Source organism: Panthera pardus, unplaced genomic scaffold, assembly GCF_024362965.1.
Source record: "Panthera pardus isolate Hobbes unplaced genomic scaffold, ASM2436296v1 HiC_scaffold_7, whole genome shotgun sequence".
NCBI classification, from domain to species: Eukaryota; Metazoa; Chordata; class Mammalia; order Carnivora; family Felidae; genus Panthera; species Panthera pardus.
In genome coordinates, this window is record NW_026527002.1 from 45858758 (window position 1) to 45870031 (window position 11274).

Consider the following 11274-nt stretch of genomic DNA (forward strand, 5'->3'; position numbering starts at 1 on the left):
CTTACTCTTTTTTTTTTAATTTTTAAAATTTTATTTTAGAGAGAGAGAGCATGAGGGAAGAGGGACAGAGGGAGAGAGAGAGAGAGCGAGAGAGAGAGAGAGAGAGAGAGAGAGAGAGAATCTTAAGCAGGCTCCACACTCAGCATGAAGCCTGAGGTGGGGCTCAATCCCATGACCCTGGGATCATGACCTGAACCAAAACCAAGAGTCAGATGCTCAACCAACAGAGCCACCAAGACACCCCATACTTAACTTACTCTTGACTTGAGTCCTCTGTTTCCATTTCTTCACTAACTTGAGATTTAATGTCTCTGGTGCTACATTATATGTATCTGTAACCCATCTTTTATCCTTTTTGAAACAAGGCAGGTATAAAAAATGTTTATGAACACGTTCTCACAAACAAACTGGTACCAATTGCTAGTTATATAACTGAAAGAGATTATTTTAAAATGTATACAATGAATAATTTCCTCACTTCAAAACATAGCATTAACAAAATGAATAGCATTTTAAGTAATGCTGGATTTAGCATTATTCAACTGCATTCTTATCTAGCAAGTGAAAGATTCAAACGAAAGCAAATGAACCAAAGATTAGATTAATTTTCAAGCTGAAATATTTTTAGATATGACCCAGAACCTTATACAAATAATGTAATGAGGAACACTCACTACAGAAACCGCATAGCCCAATTAGACTCTCTTCAGGGGTGTTTACCTTCGTAATGAAATTCTCTGCTGTTGGACATGAAGAAAGGGAGAGGAAGGGGCAGGTCAGGGAATCAGATTTGAGAATGTACATTCCAGATAATAATGATCCATGAAGAGGAGTCTTTGGCCAGAAGTGTGTGGCCTGTAACAGTCTCCAGACAATTATTCTTACTGCTGGCCTCGATAATATTGCAGGAGTTGGGACAGGGAGCCATATAACATAAAACAACATAAAGAAATTCACCTTAATGAAATTACTGAGAAATACATTTTTTCCAACTAGTTTATTTGGGAGATTGTGCTGAATTTACAAGACTTAAAGTTATGTGGATAGTATGGATAGTACACTGTATTATTTTATGGATAAATTAGGCATCTAGTTAAATGTGCTTCAAAAAAATTTCGCCCCAAGTTTATGGAAAGCGTGCTAAATATAGTGGTTTCTGCCCCTTATCAGCATAAATATACCTATTTATCTTTCTTTAATTACAAAAATTTGCAGAGAATATGGGAACCTGTGTAACTCCTAAAAGAACAAATGTTAACATTTTCTCATATTTGTATTCCTTTTCAAAGCAAAAGAAATGAAACATTATAGCATTGAAGCCTCCTTTGTTACTCCTCCCAGCGCCCCCCCCCCCCCCCCCTCCATTTCTCTCCTCCCAAGGTAACTGTTATCCTAAAAGTTTTACCCTTCTGGCTCACATTGTTATCCTTTTATGATATAAGCGCATATTCACAAATAACATATTCTGTTGTTTTATGTTCTAAATATAGTTTTTGCTAAACAACATTTTTACATAAATGATATTGTACCAAACGTATCATTCTACCTGCCTTCTTTTTTTTTTTTCCTAATCAACATTGTTTTCAAGATCTACCCATGTTGATACATGGAAATCTATCTTATTCATTTTAGCTGCTTAAGAAATGAGTTTTCTTATACATGTCTCTTTTTGCACATATGGGAGACTTTCTCTAGAGTATATACCTAGAAGCAAAATTACTGAAGACACTCTTTTGAAACTTGAAAAATACTAGATACTGTCTTGTGGCTGTCCTCTGCTCTGATTATACCTGTAGGTATTAATAGTTAGTGGGTGAAAAAAGTAGGCATGTGTATTTGAATTCTCAGGGCTCTTCCCGTAAAAGTTCTAAAATTATTAATACAGGGAGATGAATGCCCATAAATCAAAGTTCCTATATGTCTATTCCCTCATCTTTATAATGAGGGTAATAAAAGTACCTCCTTCTTAGAATTTCTGTGAGAATTAAATGAAGGAATAAGTCTAAAGCATTCAGCACCTGGCACTTAGTAATAGCTCAGTAAATATTAGCAATTATCAATAGTGTTATTTTAAGATGAGTGGATACTGGATTCAGTGGCTTTTATTTGAAGATAGTCTGTCACAGACAGAATTTTAAGGAAGAAAGAAAGTGTTATCCCCCCTGCAATATCATTTTTGAAAGTTTTATCTTTACGTTTTCCTTTTCCTTTCAAATTGTGTTTAGTATTTTTGGCAGAATATAGCACTGAAACAGTAAAAAGATCCAAGACATTTAAGCAGGGAGAAAACAGTAGGAAAGGTGACTAAGTATAAACTAACCCCTGCGGGCTGTGGACAGCCTGTTTTTGCAGGTGCCATCCTCCCACTTTTTTTGCCTTCCCTTCTGTTCAATGGTATTGTCAGGAAACTCATCAGCAATTAACAAAAGCAATTCTGTTTCTAGGGTGGTTTCAATTTAAAAAATCCCATCTACCTTTGCCAGGGGAATCCCATCAGAAATGTCAGGAGAAGAGGTATTTAAAAGTTAACTTCCTGGCAAATGTGGTCAGAATCCAAAATGACTGATTAAAAGTCTGTGTGATGTCAAAAGGCGGACGAGAAATGACATGTAATACCTTGAATACATCAGCTGATATTTGGGGTTAGAGGGAAGAATTTGTTACCTTACCCAAACGGATACTTGGGAGTTTTCAAAACAACAACAAACCCCCCAAAACAAAACTATCACAAGTTTGGAGCTAAAAAAACTGTGCTGAGCCAACATTCCTATCAGTGATCAAAGAGAAAAAGATTTTAAAATAGTTGAATAACGAAGCAAAGGAGAAATATATCCGAAGTGTCAGGACTAGCAATCTGTATTCAATTTCAAATTGCTTCTGGGAGTTTTATATCCTGTGATAAAATCAAAACTTTTAAATAATATATCACAAGGACATGAGGGGAAAACTGAATAATTACTACAATGCTGTGATTTTGAGATGGTGTTGTTCAAATAAAGATTCCCTCACACTAAAATTGTATTATAATTTATTTTTACCAAGAAGAGGAAGATGCCCACGGGTGTCTGGGTGGCTCAGTCGGTTAAGAGCCTGACTCTTGATTTTGGCTCAGGTCATGATCTCATGGTTCATGGGATCAAGCCCCGTATTGAGCTCTGTGCTGACAGCACAGAGCCTGCTTGGGATTCTTTATCTCCTCCTCCCTCTGTGCCCCTCTGCCACTGGTGCTCCCCCTTTCTCTCTCAAAATAATTAAACATTAAAAAAAATAACAAGAGGAGGGCTTCCAATCCAGATTTTGTACACTGTTGGTTCCATACATCACAGGAGCTATTTTAAATGATCTTCTCAGTGTTTCAGTGTTGAATAGAAGAGGAAATAATTTCATAGCAAGCATTCGAGGATTTAGAAACAATACTTGAGACATTCTATTTTCAGAAGTACAAATCTGCAACGCAATCAAATTCAAGGAGTGATGACTAACGTAAATGGTCAATTGCAAGGAGGTAATTCTTTTGTTTCCACTTTAATATTTTACTGATTTATAGACCCAATAGGAACACGTGTAGAGTTTTTGTTTTTCTTTAAAATGAACAATGGATTCCCCTGAAATATTACATTTAGAAGACGTGCATAGGAAGTCTGGAGGAGAGAGGAAGTTCCTTTCATTTTCTTCTCCTTCCAGTGCCTACGCCAACCTCACTCCCATCTAACAATAAGTACTGTTTTCTCTTAATTAGGCTTCTAATGTAACTTTGCATTAATTTTTCACAAGTGAAGAATTAAGAATTTGCAACCTGAGAAACCTAAGTATATGTGTATATGTATTTGCATAATGTCATAAAAAATTAAAACAAATAAAATAGAACCTTATAATGTGACATTTCAGTAAGAGATGATAAGAAAATTAATTCAAAAGATTCATCTTTCAAAAAGAAAATCCTAGAAAAGAAAATATGTTTGCTGTTAAAGGCAGAGTACTTAAAACTGAAGGGTCTTAGCAGAGGGTTTGATTTTCGGGTCTTCCAAAGAAGCAAACACGCAGTCATTCTGGATCTTGACTTCCTGTATTGTATCTGCTAATCTGTCCCTCTGTTTGACCTGACCAGTTCCATGGTCTTTGATTCTCGTCAGACTGTCACCTCTAGGCCTTTTCCTCTCAGTGACCTCTGGACAAGATACATGTACCTAGGAATTTCATTCTAGTTTTCTGCCCTCAGCAGCTTCAAATCTCCAGCCTGTCTCCTGGGTCCTTGAGCCCAGTATTTACCAGATCTCTGCTTCATCCTACAGCACAGAATATAGAACATAACTAACTGATAGATTTTCCGATCATTGTTATCAACCCCAATATTGCAGAAAATATCTGCGGATGTTTATGATGGTTTATATCCAAGTATTTATATATGTTGATATACAGAGAAAAATTAGGATAGCTCACATGTACTTTTTAAATTTTTTATTTTATTTTTTTTCTGAGCACTCTGGTTTTCCCAAAGAGTCTTTTTGGGCCTACCTCCGGACAGGGAGGCTCTGCATCTAAAAATACGTGTTGGGCCTCTTGGCGGTGCAGCATGGCTTGTGCTGGGGACGCAGGACCCAGTGGGGCAGCGGGAACTCGAGCTTGGAGTCCCGGAACTGCTGGGCTGAGGGTTGGTGGCACTTGCTGGGTGCGGTCTCCTCCACCTTCATGATCTGGATCGAGTGAGCCCGGCGCGGTGTGGAGCGCCCGCCCGTGTCTCAGTAGCGCTGGGTGACAGCGCCTGCCGCGGTCGGGTCCCGGTACTGCCGGTACAGATTGTGGGCGCCCCTGCGGGAGTCAGAGCACAGCCAGGTGCTGAAGTCCCTCACCCTCAAGGGGGATTTCTCCAACACCTGTCCACAGTGGACGATTTCCCCCAAGACTTCTTCATCTTCTTCAGCTGAGACACAAAGCACCAGAAGTGGAACTTGGCGACAGCATGATTAGGCGCAAAGATTCATAAGCGATAGAGGGGCGGAGTATGGCATTTGGGGGTGGGCAGGAGGCACCCCACCACCTTGTAGTCTCACAGCGTGCCCCAGGCCTTCAGGGTGCTCTCTTCGCTCGTGCCGCCAAGCAAGAAAAGACTAGGATAGTTCATAATTTTAATGCACATAACACATGTCAACCATGTCTTTAATTTCCTTCCCTCTCTCCTCCTTTAAAAAAATTCTGGGGTGTCTGGGGGGCTCAGTCGGTTAAGCATCTGACTTCGGCTCAGGTCATGATCTCACCATTTGTGGGTTTGAGCCCTGTCTGGGGCTCTGTGCTGACAGCCTAGAGTCTGGAGCCTGCTTTGGATTGTGTCTCCCTCTCTCTGCCTCCCCCACTTGCTCTCTCTCTCTCAAAAACAAACATTAAAAATTTTTTTTAAAAACGCACTTATTTATTTATTTTGAGAGAGAGAGCATGAGCACAAGTGGGAGATGGGCAGAGAGAGAGAGAGAGAGAGAGAGAGAATCCCAAACAGGCTTCATGCTGTCAGTGCAGAACCCAATGCAGGGGTCAGTTTCATGAACCATGAGATCATGAGCTGAGCCAAAACCAAGAATCTAACATTCAACCGACTGAGCCACCCAGACTCCCTACATTGGTGTTGTAAAGGGGCTCATTGCTGAAAGAATAAAATCATACCATTTGCAGCAACATGGATGGAACTGGAAGGTATTATGCTGAGTGAAATAAGTCAGTCAGAGAAAGACAGGTATCATATGTTTTCACTCATATGTGGATGTTGAGAAACTTAACAGAAGACCGTGGAGGAAGGGAAGGGGAAAAAAATAGCTACAGAGAGGGAGGGAGACAAACCACAAGAGACTCTTAAATACACAGAACAATCTGAGGGTTGATGGTCAGGGGGAGAGGGGAAAATGGGTGATGGGCATTGAGGAGGGCACTTGTTGGGATGAGCACTGGGTGTAGTATGTAAGTGATGAACCACAGGAATGTATCCCAGAAACCAAGAGCACACTTTACACACTGTATGTTAGCCAATTTGACAATAAAATACATTAAAAAAAGAAACAAACAAACAATAAATAAAGGGGCTCATTGCCTAAAGTCCTCAGAAGTGCTTGACCTTGACCGTCTATTGCTGCTTTCAGTTGGTCTTCATCTTCAACCCCATGTCCAGCCTGGCTTCCATCACCCTTGCAGGCATACTGGACCCTCTTACCCCTTTTCCATCCCGCTCTCTCAGTCACACCAATTCCAATCTGTCTGCTTTTCTATTTCTTGTTTCTGAACTTCAGAAAAATGCATACCAGCTAACCTCAAATTAGCAACCCCATTATTCATTTCTTATTGATTTCGAACAGCTATTCCCAGTATTCCCCATTCTTCTAAGTTCCTAATGTCCACTCTCTTTCCTTCATCTTATTCAACAAATACAAATTGAGAATCAACAATATGCCACGCTTGCTATGCTAGGTGATGGGCATTACCGTAGGGGCCCCAAAAATCCCTGCTTTGACAGATCTTACCATCTAGTGAGGGAAACGAAGGTAACTTTCCACCCTTTCTGCTTTGCTAGAAACATCCAGGTCTTTTGGGAAACATCAGCCTCTTCACCCATCCTTTCTCTATGTCATCTCTCTCTGCTTCTTTGTCTTTAGTTCCCCTCTTATCTCAGAGGAAAAGCCAATCTTATTTACTTTCCCATATGAGCTCTTGAATTCATTCCCTTCTTCCCTTCTCCAACACCTTACTTCCTTATGGTTCTTAATACTTTTCATTCTGAAACAAATGATATTATTTTAAACCCTTGAAATAGTCTGTATTAAGTACAAAGCTATATTTTTACTTTCTTTGATGAAAGAAATGCTGAGTACATTTGTTAATATCTTCAAATTCAGAACTGGCAGAGTTTCTTTGAATGCTATCTTATTTTTTTTTTTTTTCTTTTTGAAATCTTCTTGAAATAATCAGCATAAGAGCCAGTGGATTAGCATTTTTGGATCTGGTCTAAACATTCTAATGAATAGTTCCTCAGCAGATATGTCGGTATCACTTCTTTTAAAATGATTTTATTTGGATTGCCTTCCAGGTACTTTCTATTTTGCTATGAAAAAGTCCCAAATATATAGGCTTGGTTTTCAGTTTTTAATCTTAGATTGGCTAACAGATACCAGAAAAATTATTTTCAATTTCTGATCTGCTAATTTTGGATTGGTAGGGAAGAGTATTTCAGTATCTAGGAAATCTTATAAAAATTTCCCATTAGATTTAGCAATTACTTCTCATACACTATTTACTGCATTGGTTCCTGAAAACCTGTCTCCTATAGGCGATGTCACCTATTACTTTACTGTGACCAGAACCTAGAAAATCCTGAGTGTATGGTCTTTCAATTCCAGTGTCTTATTTTTCAGTAAGAGGGTGTTAGAAATTTCCCCTTGGGAACACATCTGGTTCCTCTTTTTAAAATATTACTTTTTAAAAAGGGCATCCCACAACACAAGTTTGGAAAGGTGATGAGAACATCACTGGTAATTTTGTTTTAGCATTGCTCTTCAAGCCAGCATTTCTTCTTCAGGGAACCAGACTAGGTGAGCAACAAGCACTAATATATTATCTCTCTGTTGCTGTTGACACATTCTGACAATGAGCTATTGTAGAGATCTATGGGAAAACTGAGAAATAAATCCTGCCAAACAGGTAGGCTCTTCAAATATTTGAGGTATGAGTCCTGCCCTGTAGTGAGAGTCTGAGACCTCAGAACTTCTTTAAGGGGGTCTTTAGTGCATGCATTATGGGAGACAAGATGCAAGGGCAATTGGTATCTACCCTGGCACAATGTACCTTCCTTCTTTGGGTCAGGGAAGAGGCTTCACTTTTGACCACATCCTCGGGGTTCCAGTTGCACATCTTCTTTAATGATCATAATTGGCACTTTTCCAGAGCCTCAAGTACCTAAGATCTCCTGTTGCAGAAGAAGGCTCAAGCTGGTAGGAGGGAGTAGTGGGGCAAGAAAGCAGTGGAGATGAATTGAAGCAAAGGAGCTAGCTCTTATCAGGGAGGGCTCAGCAGTTAAGATCTTCTAGTCAAAGCAGCAAGGTGAATTTCAGTTCACTTTGTAGCGTGTCTATATGCAAAGGGTCTATAGTCCAAGGGGCCGGGGCAATGTGTAGCAAAAGCTTCTGGGTAGGAGTATCTTTTTTTTTTTTTTTTTTTTTTTTTTAATGTCTATTTAGTTTTGAGAGGAAGAGGGAATGAGTGGGGGAGGGGCAGAGAGAGAGGGAGACACAGAATCTGAAGCAGGCTCCAGGCTCTGAGATGTCAGCACAGAGCCAGATGTGGGGCTCGAACCCACACACTGTGAGATCACGACCTGAGCCGAAGTTGGCCGCTAAATCAACTGAGCCACCCAGGTGCCCCTGGGTATGAGCATCTTAAGATAGTAAGTGGGTATACAAATAGGAGAGGCCCTTCCAAATTCTGGCGGTGAACATATAGCCCCATGAAAAGTGTCTTCTGTGAACCAGATGAGGGAGTCACAAAGGAATCAAGATCCTAGATGACACAGCTGAAGTACAGAGGGCTTTAGTTCCCAGAAGGATGTGGGGTGGAGGGTAACTAGAATCTGGGACTTGGGTCAAAGGCTCATCAGACCGGTTGCCTATGTGATGATGAATTAGAGCTCTGACAACTCTGCCCTAAAGCAGTGAACAAATGTCACAAATTCCAAATCCCTGGCTGATATTGTTTTATTGGCCATGGGAGAGGGGTGGAACAGCTTACTGGCACCAGTGTCTGCTCATCCAGAACAGCAGGCATGAAGCGAAAGTGGGGCAAAGGTTGGCATAACTGACCTGAAACCACAGGTCAAAGCTTAGCATCTGATATACATGTGTGCACACATGCACAGCAGCCATCGGCCAGAAAGGCTGTCCAATTATTAGTGGTACAACATATGACCAAGGCGTTAGCAAGGAACAGAAACCAGATTATTCAGGAAACAAGCATGGGCACTGGCCCATACATAAGCTAAAAACCAGTTGGGTAAATGGAATACCAGGGGGTTCCTTTCTTTTGCAGCAAGGTCTACAGGCCTTATACCACCTGGTCATAAAGGATCACATTTTGGCAGGACACATAACAGGGTAGATCCTGAAAAAACACAAGAAAAGATGGGAAAGAAAAAGAAAAAAAGGAAGTTCCATTCTGTTGGCTTAAAAAAGTACCACTTGCATAATTACAAAAAGCCTGACTTGGCAACCATTCATGAGAAAAAAGACCTGGGGATTTTGTTGGTAATAAGCTCAATATAAGTGAGTTTGCGATATAGTTTTGCAAAAAAGGCCAATGAAATCTTCAGTTGCATTAGCAAAATATAGTTTCCAGATAAAGAGAGGCAATGGCCCATTGAACTCAGCAGTGGTAAGGCCTCATCTGGAGGCTTATATCTAAGCACATTTTATTTTATTTATTTTATTTTATTTTTAAAAATTTTTTAATGTCTATTTATTTTTGAGAGACAGAGAATGAGCAAGGGAGGAACAGACAGAGAGGGAGACACAGAATCAGAAGCAGGCTCCAGGCTCTGAGCTGTCAGCACAGAGGCTGACGCGGGGCTTGAACCCACAAACCATGAGATCATGACCTGAGCCGAGGTCAGTTGCTTAACCGACTGAGCCACCCAGGCAGCCCTCCAAGCACATTTTAAAGAAAGACACACATAAGCCAGCATGAATCCAGAGAAAGACAATTAGGCCATAGAAAAATCTGGAAACCATGTTACCTGATATGTGTCAGAAGAACTGGCTGTGCTTGGACGAAAGAGAAAAGACTGGGGTGGGAATGTCTCTCCCAACACTTAAAGGATTGTGTGATGAGAGGAGTAACCTGAAGGTTTGTTAATCCACAGGGCAAACTGAGAATTGGGTTTCAGCTCACTGAAAAGCAGAAATTTTAAAGAATCAAAACTGTGTGACAATAAAAGTACTTTCTGAAATCACGAACTATCCATTACTGAAAATGTTCAGGTCAAGTTCGAATGATCTTGTAAGGGATCCTAATTTTCTGTACGTGGAGTGGGCAGGCGAGGTGCACATAAGAGGAGAAAGGGAGCTGGATTTGTCCTAGGAGTCCTTAATAATTCTCCACCAACAGTGTTTCCATGTCTAGACAAGATACTTGTCTAGTATCTTAACATTTTCTCCTTCCAGACATCCTTTCCAATTTTTATTTTTAAAGAAAGGAACAATCTTCATTTGATCTTTTGTTTTTGCTTCCAGTGGAGTGCTATCATTGTTTTCACCTGTTCAGCATTTTTTTTATAAAATTTTTTTTTCAACGTTTTTTATTTATTTTTGGGACAGAGAGAGACAGAGCATGAATGGGGGAGGGGCAGAGAGAGAGGGAGACACAGAATCGGAAACAGGCTCCAGGCTCCGAGCCATCAGCCCAGAGCCTGACGCGGGGCTGGAACTCACGGACCTCGAGATCGTGACCTGGCTGAAGTCGGACGCTTAACCGACTGAGCCACCCAGGCGCCCCTGTTCAGCATTTTTGTATTTGGAAAGAGCATCCTGATTTCTTTGGGTGACTACCCCTCCCTCATTCTTGGTTCATAAGATTAGAGTGGTGTTAACCACCACCACCCCTCCTGTTAGGGGTGTTCATATGACCTTTGCCTGGCCTACTAGTGTTTCAGACAGTGATTAATTCAGGGATGGGCATGTGACCTAAGCTGTCCAGTAAGAATCAATTCTAAGGTGCATGTGTGTGTGTGTGTGTGTGTGTGTGTGTGTGTGTGTGTTTTACTGGAACTATTAGGAACTGCTGGGACCACTTCTTTGTTAATTGTAAGGCTGGAGTTGCCAGAAACAAGCATGTGGAAAGAGTCTACAAGAGAATGAAGCCAACACAGAAAAGTGGGTGTGGCAGTGGAGAAAGAGAAAGAATATCCTGATGATATTGTTGAATCTCTGGACTTTCCAGTTACACAAGCCAATAAACTCTCTCTTTGGTTTAGATCTCTGTCTCTTGAAACCAAAATAGTCTGAACAATATGTTTGGGCTCTCCATTTCTTCCTAACTTCTCTCGTCCTTCTCAGTTCTTTATGTGGTATCCAGGGCCCATGGCAACTTGCCTGCCCACCTCTCCAGCTGCATCTATCACAGATGGCTTTGACACTGATGTAGACACTCAGTGCTGGTATGGAAGGGGCAGGCTGGCTCTGTGCCAGTCCTTCTGAAATCTGACTCCCTTGCGATGTTTTTGCAAGGAACCTTCTTTTTACTCCTAAATGC

General features: G+C 40.8%; 1 pseudogene; it reads right to left on the reverse strand.

Annotated features, from left to right (window-relative positions):
• Positions 1 to 4528: 4528 nt before the first annotated feature.
• LOC109278070 (60S ribosomal protein L18a-like) lies at positions 4529 to 5122 on the reverse strand (annotated as a pseudogene).
• Positions 5123 to 11274: the final 6152 nt, after the last annotated feature.